A 19,518-nucleotide genomic window follows, 5' to 3' on the forward strand; every position below is an offset into this window, starting at 1 on the left:
GTATTTTTGTTATCACTGAAATTAATTCAAGTTTACAGAACACTTGCTTCATTTGAATTTAAAGGTCAGACACAGTACTGCATCTGTAGTTTAGAAGTTATCTTTTACATTACATTGTAAATTTAATTGGCCTTAAAATATGACCTTTAATTGTCAGAGTAAAAGCCAGTATGCAAATCAGAACTGAGAAATAAAAATTAGATGTTGATCAGGAATTCATCAATGCTGGTGTAGAACTTTCTTGACTTCCTTATCAGTGTTGGTGCACTGCTGAGGTTGACAGTGAGGTGGTGATTGTTGCTAGACTTGATGTAGATGTTATGAGACAAAAACACAAAAACATAGACAGTACCAGTAACTGAAAAATAAAAACAAAGAACACCACAGGCCAACTAAAACAGTAGCTTTTAATTAAAAATTTAAGCAACTCTGTTAGGAGACATTTGGTGTTACCACTACTACCAGGGATCTTTATAAGCTGGTTGAAATCCTTGTTCTTGACAGAAGGCTAACATTGTGGGTGCAACTTTACTCAGCAGCTTTTCCTTTTCAGAAGAATCTGATGGCAAAATCTCAACCTTCTTTTGTCCAGTGACTATTTTATTTGGTACTTAACTGCAGGTCTGTAATGCCAGTGTTAGTTTGCTCATGTCTGCTGGAGATGAGAGCATTTTTTGGGTGGAGGGGGTTGTTCAGTGCTCTGGTTATACATGAGAATGCAATCATTCTGTGCTGCAAAAACCATGATTTGACCAAAGAGAAAGAGTTATGTTATTAACTGTGCTATTCAGATAGAGACCGATTAATGTTATCTTTTCTAAACCTGCTATATGCAGTAAGATAGAAAAAATCTTATGTAGGAATTTTTGGTTACATTGACAGCAGGGGCGGCTCGTCCTATCGGACTGCCGGACTGTAGCCCTTCCACCTAGAAAATAACAAAAAAAAAAATCTGTAAAACATAAAAACAACCGCGATCCCAGACTGCCTTTACCAGCAGTCCTGATATGGACACAGAGGTAACAAAGGTACCCAGCAATCATTGCTGTGCGGTACCAGAAATATGTGCGGTGACGACCGCACAGAACAGAGGAGCTCCGGACTGCTGAAGCAGCAGTCAGGACCAATGAGGAGGACTGAGTTGCTCTCGCGGGACTTTTTCAGTGCGCGGGCTTTGGGTAGGTGTTTGGATTTTGGGCTTGCTGGATCAAACGCTTCGTGGATCAGTCTGTTTGTTCAGTCGTTTGGATCAGTCTGTGGCTTGTTTGCTGTTCGGTCGGTCACTGGGCTAGGTAGGTGAAGAGTTGTGTGTTGGTTGCTGGACTAGGTAGGTGAACAGCTGTGTGTTGGTCACTGGGCTAGGTAGGTGAAGCGCTGTGTGTTAGTCGCTGGGCTAGATAGGTGAAGAGCTGTGTGTTGGTCGCTGGGCTAGGTAGGTGAAGAGCTGTGTGTTGGTTGCTTGGCTAGGTGTGTGTGTAGTCCCAGTACCAACACTGTAGTACAGCATGGAGAGGGTGCTGGAGTCCTGCACTGTCATCCTTTGGATGAGACATTAACTGAAGTGCCATCTGCCAGTAATAGCTCCAGATTGTGCTGTGAAAGGTCCCAATGCAGTTATAAAAAAAAAAAAGACGGGAAAATTATACTACTGCCTTAGTAGATTTTCTGTATCCAATATGAATACCACCCAGGTCTCCTCTGCCCTTGTGGGACAAATAAAAAAGCAAACAAATAAATGCTTTTAAAAATGTAATCTAAGCAGGCAGACTGAGACAAGGCCATATCCTTAAAAGGAAAGTTAGCTTTTCATGCAAAGTTACTGAGGAATATAAACTTCTTATTTAGCAAACTGCAGAAGAAATGAATTCGCAACAAGGAAGAAAAGTATTTTTTTTTTAAATCATGACTCATTAAATCCTGCTCTGTCTCTGAACTACATTATGTATTCCACCCACATTCCATTATTTGATAATGTGACATGATTAATGGAATATGCCATGGGGTAGTTCAAATATTATTAAGATTTTAATCTTTTTTTTTTTTTTTGTTTTGACAACACAAAAGGCTACATTAAATATACTAGTACATTGAGCCAGCTAGCAATGCAATATGTGCATTTGTGCAATATAATAGTTAAATCAATATTACAAAGCATCACATAGACTTTTACCACAGCTGACCTTATCAGTTGTGCTAAAATAACAGACTGACCCATGTGATATGACAGTAATGCTTAAAGATATGCCAGTGAAAGCACAATATTTTCAACTACAAAACAGTAAGTGCATAAAATATTTGTTGAATGTGTGCCAGTATGATTTCACTTTTTATAAAGTATTAAATCAAGTGTATAAGGGAAGCTGTGTAAATGATTCCTTTGGATTCATACATGTTTAAACACCAAGTATTAGAACAGTAAAGAGGGCATGAGTACTAATTGATTTATTGCTACCAGTATAATTTGTGTTAGAAGTATATCACTAAATCTTGGGTTATGTATTCAAGCCATTTGATATGATATTCATGTTGCTATTATTGTACATATGACTTTTTTCTGGCTTACAAATCTTATTGTATTCAAATCTCAGGTATTCTGTTGAATGCTTATCTCAGGTACTAGGTAAGTAACTGCATCAGTGATGAGTGTTTTTTCATGTGTGTGTGTGTGTGTGTGTGTGTGTGTGTGTGTGTGTGTGTGTGTGTGTGTGTGTGTGTGTGTGTGTGTGTGTGTGTGTGTGTAATGCCCCAGTTACTATATACTGGTGGCTAGAGAGAGCAAATGGTGGTGGGTAGAGATACTCAGGCTTGAACCCTGTACCTTGAATGCAGGTGTTAAGGACCTGAATTTCCTACCCACCACCATTTGTAAAAAAAATTGCAGATTTTTGCCTCATATGTGATCTGATCTGTTCCTCATAATATCTTTGGCTTCTAAATATTGCAATGCTTGATATTTGATGGTGCAGTGGTAGCATTGTTGCCTCACAGCTGCAGGTTCTCAGATTTGATTCTTGGCTGGGGTGTCTTCTGTGTGGGGTCTGCATCTTCTCCCTGTGTTTGTGTGGGTTTGCTTTTGTGTCCTCCCATGTTACAAAGACATGTCTGCATTATGTCTTCCTGGGCCTCTGCTGAAAATTGTTTTTTTGTTCCAAGTCAGATTGTCCTGATTAACAAATGTTAAATAAAATTGACAGGCATTTGAATTTTCAGACTTCAGGTTTCTGAATGTTTAATTCCTTGCATATTTGATGGTGCAGTGGTAGCACTGTTGCCTCACAGCTATAGGTTTTCTGGTTTGATTCTTGGTTGGGGTTCCTTCTGTGTGGAGTCTGCATCTCATCTCTGTATTTGTGTGGATTTGCTCTGGTGTCCTGCCATCTTACAAAGACATGTGTCTGCAGTATTTCTCCCTGGGCCTCTGCTGAAAATTGTTTTTTGTTCCATCAGAAGTAAAATTGACATTGAATTTCAGACTTCATATTCTTCAGAAAATGCATAGTAACACAACCTTTTACACAACCTTTTATTCTAGCAATTTTCTAAGATTAATATTTGAAATTTGTCCTTATTTTTGGGACTGTATTGCCCCATTATTGGCTTTGTCCAGTTTTTTTGTGCTAAGGTTGACCGCTATGGCAAGAGCTGAATTCACTGAATATGTTTGAGGGCTGTATTCCCTCATTACTGGGTTTGTCCAGGTGCTTTGTGCTAAGAGGTTGACGGCTATGGTGAGAACTGAATTCATTAAATGATAGCCATTTAAGTTTCAGTCTTCCTCTCTTTCACAAAGCAGCCAATTTGGCGTAGTGGTATGTTGCTCTGACTGTTTTGCACAGGGACCTTGGCAGTAAAATGTATGGTGGTAACGCACCATTTTTCTTTCACAAAGCAGCTGATTTGGCATAGTGGTATGTTGCTCTGACTCTTTTGCACAGGGACCTTGGCAGTAAAATATATGGTGGTAACACAGCATTTTATTCTAGCAACTTTCCAAGATTATACAAGCAATGTTTAATGTGTCCCTGGTTTTTGGCCTTTTGACCCCCCCCAATAAATTTGGCTTTTTTCAGATTTCTTGTGCTGCGAAGTTGAGATGCAGTTGAGTATTGAGTAGATTTTACAAGGAGCTGAGAGCTGCAGGGGAAGAGAAGTTTAGTGCTGCTTATGCTAAGTCAGCTTGCATTGTTAATAGCACAACAGGTTGTGTACTTGCTTTTGATGCAGAAGGTTGTTGGTTCTACTCCCACAAGAGGTGAATGCTGCCATACTGAAAAAGTTAAGATACTAACTATGAGCCTGTTATCAGTTTGACATCCATTTCCTATTGCAATATTACTAGTTTATCATTTTTAATGTAATATAGGGAATTTATTCCTCAGGGGCATCAGACACTTTATTTTTCGATGAAACCATGAAATATAAAGGTGTTTGCTAGCAGCAACCTCTTCATTAGTTACAGATTTATTTAATGTGGAATTATTTAGATGACTTTTTTACTTCAGAGATTGTGCATATTTACTGATAATGGTGGACTGTAGAATTGTGCATATTTACTGATAATGGTGGACTGTAGAATTGTGCATATTTACTGATAATGGTGGACTGTAGAAGTTTTAATAGACTTATGATGGAAATGTTCTGAACCGGGCAGTTTTGTCATTATTGGTGCATGCATTTTGCTTCATTGTTTACTGGAAAAATGTTCAAAACAATAGGAAGGTGTATCAAAGAGCACATGTATGTTTCATATGCAAGGGGCCTATGATTTGAAAACAGCCCAGAATTAATCTTTATCTGCCACTGGTAAAATGTATTTTCTTTGAATGTGGGATTCAATGCTGTTTCAATGAATGTGAGTTTTAAGGACAGAGAAGTTTTAATGCTAAGTTTGTTTAGCAGATGTCTTAGTGTTTGTGCTGTAAAATGCAAAATAAAACTTTCAAATGAAGTCCAAATCATCAAAGAAGTAAATCAGTATGCACATTAGTGTTTATGGTAAATGGAGTGAAATAGCCAAGTAATGGATCATTGGAATGGCTGCAGGGGGAGGCTACATGATTTTGTGAGGGGGAAGGGCGGCAAACTTAAAGACAGCCCCAGCTGAACTATACCTCCCAACTGTCCAGATTTTCAAAGAATGAATAGATTTTTGCTTCTTATTTTTGGTTTGTTCCTCATAAAATTTGTGTTTTTTCTGGCAAAATCATTTAGGAATTAGGAATTAAGTCACTAAATAATGACACACTGAGTTTCAGACTTCATAACCTTCAGAAAAATGCATGCTAAAGTAAGACCTGTTCTATCAACTGTCTCAGTTTATACCAGAGCAATTTTTAATACTGTTTATATGTTCCCCCAATATATATGGCCTTATCCAGATTTATTGCATTAACAGGTTGAGAGGTAGATGCAAATGAATTGCTTTATAGAATTAGGCATAGCCAAACCTCTCAACTGTCCCTGATTTGGGCTCAAAATGTTGCTCTTCCCCTAATAATCCCTCCGCAAAATAGCAATTTTGGAAGAAAACATGGAGGGTTTACAATTAAGAAATAACTGTAATAATCAGAGTTATAGATTACTTTTATTTCAGGAATGCATGTAGATTCTTTTATTTTGTCAGCTACCCAAGTTAACAGTACTAATAGTAAAGTGTCCCTTCTTTGACAGGTTCCCAGCTGTATTGTGTGGCTATTTTATATTTTTTACATCTTTGGTTCATTTTTCATAAAATTGTGTTTTGTTTTGCAAATTAGTGACAAATCATTAAAGACTGAAGTTAGAAAATAATGAAAGCCATTTGAGTTTCAGATTTCATACCATTCAGAAAATTCATACTAATGCAAGACCTATTCTATTATCTTTCTAAGATTATAAGAGCAATATTTTAAAAATTGTCCTTATTTTGGGCCTTTGTCTCACATCTTTGTATGGCTTTGTCCAGATTTCTTGCTCTGAGGCTGAGAGTTATGACAAATGTGTCAGGGCCATCACAGTCAGCCAGAGACATTTCAAATTGTGACATACTTGTTGTACCCCACTCCCCCATGTAGTGACTCTGGATGTGTCGAAGCAAGGCAAGGAGTAGTTATGCAGTGTAAATGTGCAGAGTATCCCCCCCCCCCCATCCAAGGTAGACACAAGTACTAGAGTGGCTTTTCATCTATCCTTGATTTTTGCAGAGTGGTCTGGTTTCTGTCATATTTTTTGTACTGTTGATTTATGCTTATTACTCAAAGTGCCTATTGCTCTGTGTTTTAGTAGCAATACTTTAATGACCATCAGGTAAGCTTGGCTGAGATCGTAAGATGCAAGTAAGCTTTAATAAGCATACTGTTAAATAATTGCCAACATTGAAAGCCTTTCTGTTGTTGCCATGTAGAGAATACTTAACTAGATAATGTATAGGCCTCGGGTATTGAAATGCATATGATAGTATTTGTAATAAAGGACAGGATTACATTATTTTAAGAAGCTCATTACACTTGGAGACTTCCATCATCTCTGCAGGCTTTACCCGTAAACTAAACAGTGCCAATCGTGTGGTCCATAACCTGTGCAGTAATCCTTTTAAGCAATGTATCTTGAGTTTATTTCTTGTTTGCTTTTCATTTTTTACTTTGATCATGTTTCCCCATGAAACAAGTAGATAGTTGTCAGGCAGCAGGTCTTTTTTTGGATAAGAAACATTTTTACAAGTGGGGGCATCAGAGATTTCTACTTTCAGGATATTACTTGGTACTTTAATAAAGCTGAATATAAATTATAATTAGAACTGCAGTGCAAGAAATGGTTTGAGTTGAGTGCTGCTTATTTTTCTTATACTTGATTTTGACTGGCATTCCATTAATGTATTTAAAAAGTAATTTATTTTTTCATGCCTCACAACCTTTTTGTTTCCATCTAGATATTAAGTAAGCTGTCATGCAGCCAATGCATTGAAATATTTTTATTCTTCTGCACTTCATTTTGTCTTGATTGGACTCTCATAATGACGGTTTGGCACCCAGGGCAGTGTATTTAGTTAGGTTTTGTGGTTTTGAGCATAGCTCCTCCCCTTTCTAGTTGGCCACACCCCTTCCCATTGACCCCACCCATTCAGCTGTCTCCTGCAGCCCCCCTTTGATTTGAAGTCACCAGCCACCACTGATTGACAGATGCTGAACTCCATCAATGTAGACACTAGATGACATCAAACTGCCAGGGCCTGCATGCATACTCAAGATTAGTGATACCTGTTTCACTGGTCCTGGCTGAAAATCTGGGACACATTTTAAATATTGGTCTTATAGATTTAGAAAGTTGCTAGAATAATATGTTTGCATTAGCTTATATTTTCTGAATGATATGAAGCCGGAAATGGAAATGTCTGCCATTATTTAGTGACTGCAGTCCTTAATAGATTGACAGAAAACTACAATTTTTAGGAGGAACAGACCAAAAAATGTGAAGCAAATTCTGCGACAGTCTGCAAAATCAATGACCATGGAGAGATATCATCCTACCCCATTATGATTAGCCTATTGCTGCAGGCCTTCAAGCTTTGTTGAGAATATATCACCCAAGGTAGACACCTGTGAATAAATTCTCAAATGTTGGTTATGCTGAAAACTTTTTAAACTTCATAAACAAGAATTCCCTGTGCTGAATTGTCAATGAACCCTCTAGATGTGGTTTGTGTAAAGTAGAGGATTTGGGAACCAAGAAACGGCACAAATGGAAATATCTATGGAAGACTTAATTAAGCCAAGTAAAAGGAAGATAAGGCTCAGCAATTTATAGCTAATATAGGAAGTGATAAAATAAAACCGATAATATGTAATCAACGAAGTATCCAGAAGCAGATAGTATTCCTGTAGAAATTTGGAGGTCTGGAGGCGAGGAAATGTTACAGATCTGAAAGGTTTTGATTAGTAATGTTTTAAAAAGGGGGGGGGGGGTGCCAGCATCTTGGCAGAAAGTGTTGGTGGCTATGTTCCCAACAAGAGTAAAGCCCCTTTAGATCCAACGTCATATAGACCCTTTTCAATTTTAAATCATGACTATAAAGTATAATTTGTATACTGGTTTATTATTACATTTCCGAAGTGCAGGGTATCGAGTGACACATGGTCGTATCACTGTTTTCAAATTGGCAGTGAAACTAATGAAAAATGATCGATTTTGAATGATCAAGTGATATGTTACACTTGATCGTTCCTGATTTCACTTGCTGGGAGATCGCGATTCAGTGGGAAGAGGGAATTAGCCCATTTCCTCACTGTAGTGCAATCTTGGAGTTGGTATATTTAATGTGTAGGGGGGAGTAGGGCATATCCCTCCTTCAAAATAGTATAATTAACGTACTGTTGACTGTAGAGTGTAATGGTACATTACTGTGCATAGCATGGGTGACTGATGTCACCTCCTGCTATGTCGAATACATCGAACCACGGTATGTATTCATTTTCACCTTTGTTTACTTTTCGGCATTCTGGATTCAGCATTTCAGGTCGATATTGTAAACGGTTGACCGAAGCTGATTCGAATAGTAAACCACATATGCTAGCTAAGAGTATGACAAAAGTGTTTTGAACATTGACAGATATGGATCGATATGGTTTTGTGGAAGGAAGGAAGGCAAAGAACTGATAACATAAGTAGAACAAGGGTGATCTAGAGGAAAGAATAGTGTAACTTGATAGTTAGCTGAGGTTTTATAAGTAGAGCAATGGTAGCATCTGTGTTTCCTGACAGAATTATAGGGTTAATAAGGAGGGTCTATGAAGAATCAGAGTTATGAGTTAAAGTGGGAAAGTTCTTCTCTGACAAGGTAGGTTTGAACAGAAAATTCAGACAGGGATGTCCTCTTCACCACTGTTGGTTTCTTTCTACTTAGAGCCATCAGCAAAGAAAATAAATGATTCACAAATTCAAGGATATGACTGGTATGGCAATCAAGAAAATGTATGTTTATTTTGCAGATAATATGTTTGTACTTGATAAATGCAGAAAAGGACATTTCTGTCTTTTGGAACATTTTGAGAGAGTTTCAAGTCTTTTTGGGATATAAATAAATGCATGTAAAACAAAGGATTTAGTGGTGAGCTATGTATGCATGCATGAATTGGTTCAGCAACGTCTATACTTACAGAGCCATGATAAGTACTTAGGTGTGTGGATTAAAAAGGCTTCTGTTATGGCGGCTAAGGATATGTGGGAAGAAGCTAAAGGGAATACAAAAACTGAGACACTAAAGGTCCTTAATTATGGATCTGAATAGTAAGATATAAGTAGGGAAAAGGTTTTGGTCCCTTAGAATGTTCTTGCATGTCAGCAATTTAGCAGCTACAGTGCACGTGTAACGTTTTGGCATGGAGTGTAATTTTTTATATTATTCCACAGACAAAAAATTCATAAAATAGTGTGTAGGGATGAGAGAACTGCAGAGTCCTTTATGCAGTTTCATTGACACATATATCTAAATAATTACACAACAGATGTACTTCTGAGGGAGCTACAAATTCTAACATAACAAGCAAAATCAAGATATACAGGCTTATGAAGTTAATTTTATAACTCCGCCTCCAAAAATTGCTGTGCAGCAAATAAATAAAATATGGCATACATCAGTAATGTGGCATTTATATTATATGTGCATCATCTAGGGGTTGCTATGTTTTATGACATATGCGCACAAAGATTACATACAATTCTATATCATAACATATCAGTACAAATATTCATCTACTGTAGGTGCTGCTGAATCTGTGCTTTTAGTTTGTTACTGAATAGGCACTGTATTGTGAAAGGTGTGTTTCACTTGATTTAACACATTGTGTCAAAACAGCAATATTGGTTTAATATTTTAACAATTGCATACCAAAAATGAAAATGTGTTTTCATTTTTGGTGTGCAGTTTTAATTTCCCATCATTGCACAGCATGTTTCATGAATATGGTCTTTACTTCAAGAAACTTTATATTCTTTGAAGAAGAAGACCTGCCTTCTGACTGGTGACATCGACATTAAGTACAGTTGTGTGAACTTTCTCATTGTAACAGTGGGTGTTTGGATAATAGGATCACTACTGTAGAATAATGTTTAATATCTGGGAATTAGCCACTGAAGGATATCCATTCTTCTGGATTCTTCTGGATTCACATCTGGAGCAGTCAGAGTTCCTCATAGTGTTGCTGTTCTCTTTGCTCTGCTGAGGACATCAACAGGATGGTCAGCTGTTAAATAGATAGCAGACTGCACCATCTTCTTTTGTTCACGGAGCAAGACACCATCACCATGTGTCCCCAAAGCCCAAAGCCCCTGAGAAAAACATTTTTTCAATTAAGTACAATGTTTCCTGTATTTTCCTTTCTTATTGTTTGAGTATGTTGTCTCAGGCTAAACCTGAAAAGGATCTATGTACATCACTGCTCTACCCCAGTAAATAATTTGAAATGAATAAAGTAATAAGGCATACATGGAGCTGAGCTGAAAAAGAAGTCAGTGTTCAGCTGGAAACTAATACTTAAATCCACGGTGCCCTGCAAAGGAACCTGTAAGGGTAATGAAAGCATTTTTTTGCTTCTCTGCAGGACCATTCCCAATAGCTCTTCTACCGGCACCCAGTCATCACATTGGTTTCTGCAGGGCAAAGACTGGAGAATTTCTGGACTAGGAGAAAGCCCTATCACCCACTTCTTCCTACTTGGTAAGCCTGTTGGCTCATCCATTCTCTCTGCGGAGAATCAAGTAGAAGGGAGAAGGCTAGCTCACTGTTCCTACAGGGTGGCCAACCCTTCCCTAGTGAAACACCCCCTAATAGCTCCTCAAGCTTCTCAGCATGTTGTTGCTACTGCAAGGAATGTGCCATTTGCATATGAGTCTTCTGATATATATATCTGCACAATGGCAGTGAATGCCTTCTATGTCTCTGAATCATGGATGCAACACCCAGCTTTGCTAAGTGTCACCCTAGTGGGAAGCCAGAACTGCCTGCCCCCTAGATATAAGCAAACCAGCAGTGGATGGCCACTCCCATCATTCCAAGCTTCTTAGGTCGCCCCTGTTGTGTATCTGTCTATGCCAAGCAGCTGGCATGAAAGCAATTTTGTGCTAAATATCCAGTACATGGAAAGCTACAAGCTACCATTAGAAGATACTTAGTTTTCCACCAAGTATGCAAGCTAAGGTGAATAAGGTCTACAAAAGCCAAAGGGATAAGGTTGGTCTGGGTTAGCTTCTACTACAGCAGTGATCTTCTTATTCAAACACCTATGGTTTTGGTGAGTACCTTCATACAAAATACAACATTCATCAGTTGGGTCAGAGCGGCTGTAGAATTTCTAATGTATTAAAAAATGGACTAAAGCAGTTAGTTATAAAAGGAGAATGCCTGACCCTGGACCTTGGTATAGATCGCAGCATACCCTGGAGAACAACCATGGACTAACTTACCCTTCTAGATTGCATATCCTACTTATAGTGTGCCGAAAATGTTTCTGCCACACAGATGTTCTGTGCAGAAACATTCCTAATGAAGGCTAATCTAGTGACATTTACCCTCCTAACTGAAGTGCGTGTAGAATTTCCTGTCCCTCTAGCAACTTATCATCTTAGTCATGGCAAAAACTGATGCAGTTAGACAGCCTTATAGAGTGTCTGTTTTAACACAGGTGCCTTGTTTTCCTTGTATGAAAGAATGCAAAAAGGATGGACTGGTTTATTAAAATATCTTGGTCCTGTTGGTATAATACTCAGCTTCCTCCTGGGGCTTAGGGTAAAACACAGCCAACTGGATAGCTTTAAAAACAAATGTAAAGTAAACTTGCACAATTGCACTATGTTGAGATTTGTTTTAAGGGCTGTCATGTCTTTAATAAACATATATAAGATTCTTCATCAGCACTTGCAACCTAGCCACCAAAAACAGCATTTTCCAGGAAAGAAAACTCAGTGCAGCTGAGACACGAAGCTCAAACAGAGAAGAGGTTACATTTTAGTGACACAATTCAGATCCCAACGAGGAGGGATACATCTCCCCTGTAGTCCTGTGGTGGAGTATACCTTAAGAAAGAGCTTGGCTGCTGAGGTCAAGAGAAATGGAGGATGACATATGGACTTTGATGGAGGCATATGCCAAACAGCTGTGCCAGGTATTTCTGAACTGTGAGAGAGGTAAAGGCTGATGCTGGCTCACTGTGCCTGTTAATGCACCAGAATGGGAATTCCTTCCATTTAACCAGGTAATATTTTCTGGCATTGACCTTCCACTGAAGTTCTTGAGGCCTTGGTTCTCCAACCCCCCCCCCCCAACTTGGGTAAGCAGTGCAAGGGGCCATGAGCTCATTTCTACCTGGTGGGAAACACGATTGTCTTCTCAAGATGACTATTATTAAGATGAGTCTTGACTTTTTCGTTCTTGTCCTGCCTTTAGAAGCGCATTTTGGATGAACAGAATGGGGATAGCCATACACTAGGCCCTGATTTGAAGGAACGTATAACAAATTCACTGCCTAGGCTCCCTTACACATGAAGCTGGTGAAGAATTTTCTTAGCTGATTGGTGTCTTGAAAAGTCAACAAATCTGTTTTTAGAGTGTCTCACTTACACAATATTCCATAAGACTTACCTCGACCAATTCCATCCACCCAGATTGCCCAAGAACCTGCTGAGGATGTTGGCTTTGCAATTCTATTCACTGAGAATATAGAGACTGCTTAGCGAAAGAGGTTCTGTTCTCATGCCAAGTTCCTAGGTGTCATGGCCAGTCTGCAAAAATGATAAGAATGGATGAATGGATAAGTATGGATGACCCTTGCTTGTTGATGTATCACATCATTGTGTTGTCATGTGTTACTTTTTCATGGGTACAAGGATGAAGTATGAGTTTGAGAATCTGTAGTTCATAAATTGTGACCAATATCTCCTTCACATTTACGTATGTGGATTTGACCCTGCTAGACTACCCTTACTGCAGTTTCAAGTTCCCTCTGTATGTGTCACCCCAAGTAATGCCTGTTGTGAGAGAATGTATGGGCTCTAATGTGACTAAGGAAAGTCCTGACATGTTTTTACTACATGCGATATTTTCTTATACAGAGGTCTCCTATTCTAACAATTCCTGATGTAAGGGCTAGCCATACTGCACCAAAAGTGTAAGGTATCACTGGATTTTACACATAAAGAGTTCCACAAGAGAAATCAAAATAGATGATGATATGGAACCTAGTGCCTTCAGAAAGCTTCTTTGGTCAATGCAGCTGAAGGTCTGATTGAGGAGTACTTTTTACTTCAATAGGAAAACTCTGCCTACCTTTCTGTCCACAGTTGCACTCAGAAAAGTCTTAATGGAGGATGGAATAAGGCCTGACTTCTGCAGACTAAGAGAGACTCCAAGTTGGTCAGGCAAAGGAAGGTATAAGTAAATGATCTTCTGAGCTCCTCTTTCAAAGTGGCTTGGATCAGGCAATTGTCCAGGTATGAGTACACAAGATGGATAAGTAGAAGAATTAAGTATTTGGGAAAGACCCTGGGAATAGTAGATATGTCAAAGGCATAGACGTTAAATGGAAATGATGGTTTTCTGATGTAAACCTGAGGAACTGCCTCTGGTCTCTGTGAATAAGGATATGCAGGTAAGCATCCTACTTCTCCATGGTTATACCAAGAGGCAATATAAACAAAGCCTGCAAGATGAGCATTTTGAACTTCTTGACCAAGAGAAAGTTGTTTTGGTTAATCAAATCTAGGGTGGATCTTCAATGTTCACCCTTATTTGGGAACAAAAACAGTATTGATTGAGTAGAAACCCTTGCCTTTCTCATTGATAAGGGCCCTTTCTCATGCAGAGAAAGGTCCTTTAAGTATTTATATATACTATAAATAAGTTTCATGAGAATGTCCCCAGCCCTCCTCCATAATTTTTCTTACTCTAATTCCTCCAGTTCCATAATACCCAAGACTCCTCTCCACCTCCCAGCTTAATCTGTGTTACTAACACCTGCAACTTGTATTGTTTGTGCTAGAACTGCATATCTCACTGTTGTAAATGCAAAGTCTCTGCCAGTCCCAATACATTTACTGCACCATGAGTATCATTCTCTTTGATGATGTGTGTATTATATTCCATGTATCATTGCTTTGTGTGTCATTGAGTCTGTCATAATTTTCCTAAACATTTTGGCCAGGGTCATGCCTGAAAAATCATCCTTGAACCAGTGTGTTTATCCAGTTAACAAATGCATAAATAAAAAGTAGTAAGTAAGTAAATAAATTAGACAAACAAACTTAGCTGCCACAATCTTGCTCTTTTCTCCAGTAGCAAGACAGAAGGGAGGTCTATGGAAAGTAAGTGTGCGTGTTGTCTTCTGGGGTTTGAAGGCAATCTGGGGAGGTTTTTATTCACAAACCCAAACTCTTCATCACTGATTCCAAATGTAAAAAAAAAGGTCTTATGTAAAACACTACTGGAGTTATAGGACTGTATGAAAACAACAAAACTTTATTTCTTTGATTCTGAAATGATAAAAACCTCTGCATTGCATATTCATGATTACATACGAGTTAAAATAAAAAAAAAGGATGGGAAATTATATATACTGTTTCAGCATTGCAAGAACCAATCAAAAGTAAACCCAAAGTAATGATGTCAAAATTTTACAATTATTTCATTCAAACTTCATAAGAAATAAAGTTGCATTTGATAATTATCATCTTATGGATATAACATATCCAATTTAAAATAGAGTGTATTATATAAAAATATAGCAGCATTCTAACTTCTCCAAGGATTTTGCTGCAATATGAGCAAAAAAATTATTGACTTTAATAATTGGATTAGTGTTTGGTGTCATCTGAAGGGGGTTCCAATATTTGTCAGCCTGGAGAGGATATGATTAACAGAGTATGTGCTTTGCCAGGGGTGGAATGCATCTATCCCCTCTAGGGTTTCAATTTTTGGCAAAGACAATGCCCAACCTGATAAACCTGGTGACGTATTGAAACAAGCAAAGGAAATATGAACGGTGTTACTGATCAATGATAGAAGCCTAAACAAGAAACTGCACTCCCTACAAGCTTTTCTCACCATGGAGAAGTTTGACATCAGTGTAGTGACTGAGACATGGGTTAAATGGAGGAGATTACTTTGGCTGTGTTGGGCTATAACTCCTTCCCCATGTTTAGACTAGCTTCTGTGCAGGAGGAGAAAAATGGTGGAGGCGTCTCAATTTTCATCAAGGAGAGACTCACATCAAGGCTGGTAAAGCTGCATGATGCACTAGAGCTTCTTCATGCCCAAATAACCATCAGAAAGGTCCCCCACCACATATTAGCTAGCGATAGAACTCCCTGTATGATCGAAGAAAGCCAAAATGCCTGTCTACAGGAACTAGAATCAATTTGTTTTAAATGTAATACCATTTACCTAGGTGATCTAAACTATCAAACTATAGACTAGGAAATGTATACCACCAGTAGTGCACAAGCCATTCCTGGACTTAATCAATACAAATGCCCTGGATCAATTAGATCAATTAGAGTATCCACTAGGGGGATAACATCCTGGATTTTTTTCTTACTAATATGGGAGCACTTGGTGTATCTTCATCACTTGTTAGGTCTGCCCATACAGTCATCTCCTTTGAAATAAAATTGAATCCATAGAGTCCTTCCACTCACAATAACTTTAGGATTTTCTCAAAGATAAACTGCCTACTCCTAAGTGATACATTGGCAAGCTTCAAATCCCCACTAAATTCAGTTAACTCTACCACATTGTACCAGCATGTAAACAGTTGCATAGATGCAGCTATACCTTGTAGAAAATAAAAACAGGACAAACCCTAGAAAAACCCCACATGGTACCAAGGGCAATCACAGGGCCTTTTTCAGTTATGTTCATAATCTGAGAAGCACAACACAGCGTTCCACTAAGCTGATTGTGAACTGTGTTATGCATGTTGAGACTGAAGATATAGTGAACCAACGGACCAATAAATTGAGCTCTAACTTTACCCCTTTCTCCCTACTGTCTATCCCACAAGATACACTTACACTGACTCAACTCCAGCTATCCCACAAGACCAAGCCTTAAAAGCATTATAAATATCTAAAAATACTGCATCAGTGGTTCCTGACAATGTCACTGGATGCATCTTGAACAGCATGAAGCATGATTTAGTGCCCCCCCCCCTCCATAAAACCGCCATGGAACTAATCAATAAGGACATAGGGAACCTCCCAACACTGGCCATTCTTAGTTTGAATTTGTCAAGCACAGGTCATGTGTACTTAACCTGGTGGACTATTTTTGGAAAGGTCACCAAAACAAAGGCTGAAGCTAAATGAGTACACACTGCATACCTCGGCCTGGCTAAAGTTTTTGACACAATCCCCAACTCAGGTAGAGTAGAGAAACTAATAAAATGGGAATAAACACTTTCAACACCTGCTTGATTGCCAACTGGCTCAGACTCACAGACAGGATGCAGGACATCAAAATAGGGGAAGCTAGCTTCACAAACAGACCAGTCACCAGGGTTCAGTGCTAGAACCTTTTCTGTTTGGCATCTACTTCTCTGAAGTAAAAGCCAGTACCAAAGGGTTCTGGCTAACTACATTTGCAGATAACTGCAAGCTAGGAGCAGTCAATGAGTGCTGAAATGACTTAGCCATCCTGCAGGAAGGTTTGTCTCAAATAAATAACTGGCGCCAAAATCATGTACTGAAATATTTGCAAAAATGTAAAACAAAAAAGAGAAGAAATCGCTCAATGAGTAAACTGACTGCCAAAGACGTAAAATATAAGTATAGCAACAACCAAACGAATGACAGTAAGATGCATGGCAACCATATAAGCTTTACAAACTTTAATAAACAGATGCGAGTAGGTAAGCACTTTCACCACTACAAGTGGCTTCTTCAGACCATATAACTCACAAAAGCAAAAGCAAACATTTAAATAGATGACATCAGCTACTCACTTTTTAAAATAAACCAATAAAAACACTTCAATCACATTATTAAATTAATGTAGTACTAAACCTGTGCCTTCCTTCATTACCATCTCACAAGAACAGATAAAGCATACTGCATCATCAAATTCAGGAAGTGAGCTCCTAAAACAGCAAAATTCATATATTGCATGCATCAAAATTCAAAGTTGCTACAGTTATAAATACACCGTATAAATAAAAACATATAGCTCACAAAAACAGGAGCGTGCGTTTAGATAAATAACATCAGCTACTCACGTTTAGGGCAGTAAATACACAGCAGTCACAGTATTTTATTCATTCAATGCTAAGCCTGTGTCTTATTGTATCCTTTTGGAAGTCATATACCCCAGGGAATTACCACTTTGAAAATACACTCCTATGAGTTGACTCAGTTGTTCAGGATTTGGAAACTTATGTGAACAGTGACCTAACTTTCGACCAACATGTGTCCATTGTCATAAGAAAGTCCTTCTATATGGTGCAGCATATAAACAAAGGGATTGTGTCTGTATCTAAGGATATCATTTTCCCTCTTTACTCAGTCCTCATTAGACCAGTTATTGAGTATAATGCCCTCTTTGGTATGCATGTGTTCAAACACATGTAATATCTTGAATGCTCACAGAGCTACCTTACTAAAAGGATAAAGACCTTGTGACATCCCCATGCTGGGCCAGTAATCAAGGAGCCTGAATCCTCACCATTGACACTGAAGAGGGACATGCACTTGGAATACAGACGAATACACACAGTATTTCCAGAAGCAGATCTCTCTGCATCAAGCACAGTTTCCCTTAAGAATACACAGAGAACACGTTCAGTCCTTGGGCTGGTTCCTCTTTGTATCTGTCCAGACCCAAGTAAGGCTCCCTACTGGCACAGCTCAGAGTTGAATCCTTAGCTGGCGTTCCAAGCTAAGTCCTCCTACACCCTCTCTGTGAAACCAGTGATTTGTGTTCCTGCTCCAAGCAGCTGACACACACACTCTTTGAGATGTGATTTGCACACACACACCTAGGAAAGGCTGGCACAGATTCACCTGCTGTGTACCTTTCTGCCCAGACTATAAGGTAGGTATCACTGCCACCAGAACCCCTGCCAGCTACTTTAAGGCTCTTTCAAGGGTACCCAATTATACTGAGAGAAATTAATATTAATACAAATGGTAAAGTTGAACAAACAGCAAGGCTTCAGGAGTGGCCAGAGTTATCACCAAATAAATATATGCAAATACTCTCAAAACTTAGATATTTTCTAAAAAGGAGCAGCCACAATGAAAGGTTTAAATATATTTAAAAATAAATAATAAAAGAACAAGAAAATACTAGATATCTATTCACGGTAAAGACCAGAGTTCCAGCCACAGAGAATATTAAAAATAACACTGATGGAAAAATGGAAAGTTTCACACAGTTAGAGAAAAACAGTATTTAGCTAGTCTCACTATTCCTGATTAACTAAGAGAATTACTGTTCCTACTTACTGAATAGAGCAAGGCAAAATGGGTGAGTAATCCTTGTTGTCAGATCCAAAACAGAATACAGAATGCTCCTGAGACTTCAATATCTTCTAAATTTAAATCATTGTTTCTGTACAGAATGACATCACATACATCTGGTCATTTCACTCTGTTTCCAGCACTATCCCCCATAACTAGAAACTACCAGGGCTTACCACCTATGTGCTACAATAGACACAGATAGAGCTTTGCTCAGATGTGGTGCAGCTGCTGGAATGAATAGAACCATAAAACCATTTTGTTCTTTCCTACAGGAGCTACCAACTATTCTGTAGCCCAGACATTGCATCTCTGACTCCTTTCAAAACTGTGGGATAACATCTTTATGGCTTAATCCATAAAGTAATTTAATTTCAGATACATTGTGCAAATTTAGATGGAGTAAGATTAACCTCTTCACTTCCAGTATATGCCATTACAATGTATACATTTAAACAGTTACAATAATGCAGGTACTTTTCTTTTCCTTCCGGCAGGGCACACTGTTGATACATTTTAACACAAACAAACCTCACAAATACATTTTCAGCACAAGCATCTGTACAAATCAGTTTGTTATACAAATGAGATATAAGTATTTACAAAATTCCAGCTACCTGTGCTGGCATATGTTACAAATCCACTGCCCTATTTCTCCTGGCATGGCTGGCCATACCTCTATTGTTACAGACCTAAACAAAATGTCCTACAATGACTAACTCAAAGGCCTGTCACTATATTCAGTATTCCGCAGACTGCTAAGAGATGACTTGTGTCTGACATACAAGGCATCCTCCAACCTAATACTGATGGATGTACTGCACATCAGCAAGTGAAATGGCATGAGAAATACTCAGGGATATAAACCTATTCTGTAACATCAACAGAATGGTTTGGAGGCAGTTTTATATTGTAGAAGGTACTGTTGGTCTGGATGAGACTCCCCATTCCACATAAAACAATGCTCATCACTATCTTTATTCAGTCAAAACTTGGATCTATAGATGAGTAATTGAAAATTTACCCCAGGACTGCCCCCTG

Source organism: Protopterus annectens, chromosome 12.part0 (assembly GCF_019279795.1).
Source record: "Protopterus annectens isolate FY-2018-M chromosome 12.part0, PAN1.0, whole genome shotgun sequence".
Classification (NCBI taxonomy): domain Eukaryota; kingdom Metazoa; phylum Chordata; order Ceratodontiformes; family Protopteridae; genus Protopterus; species Protopterus annectens.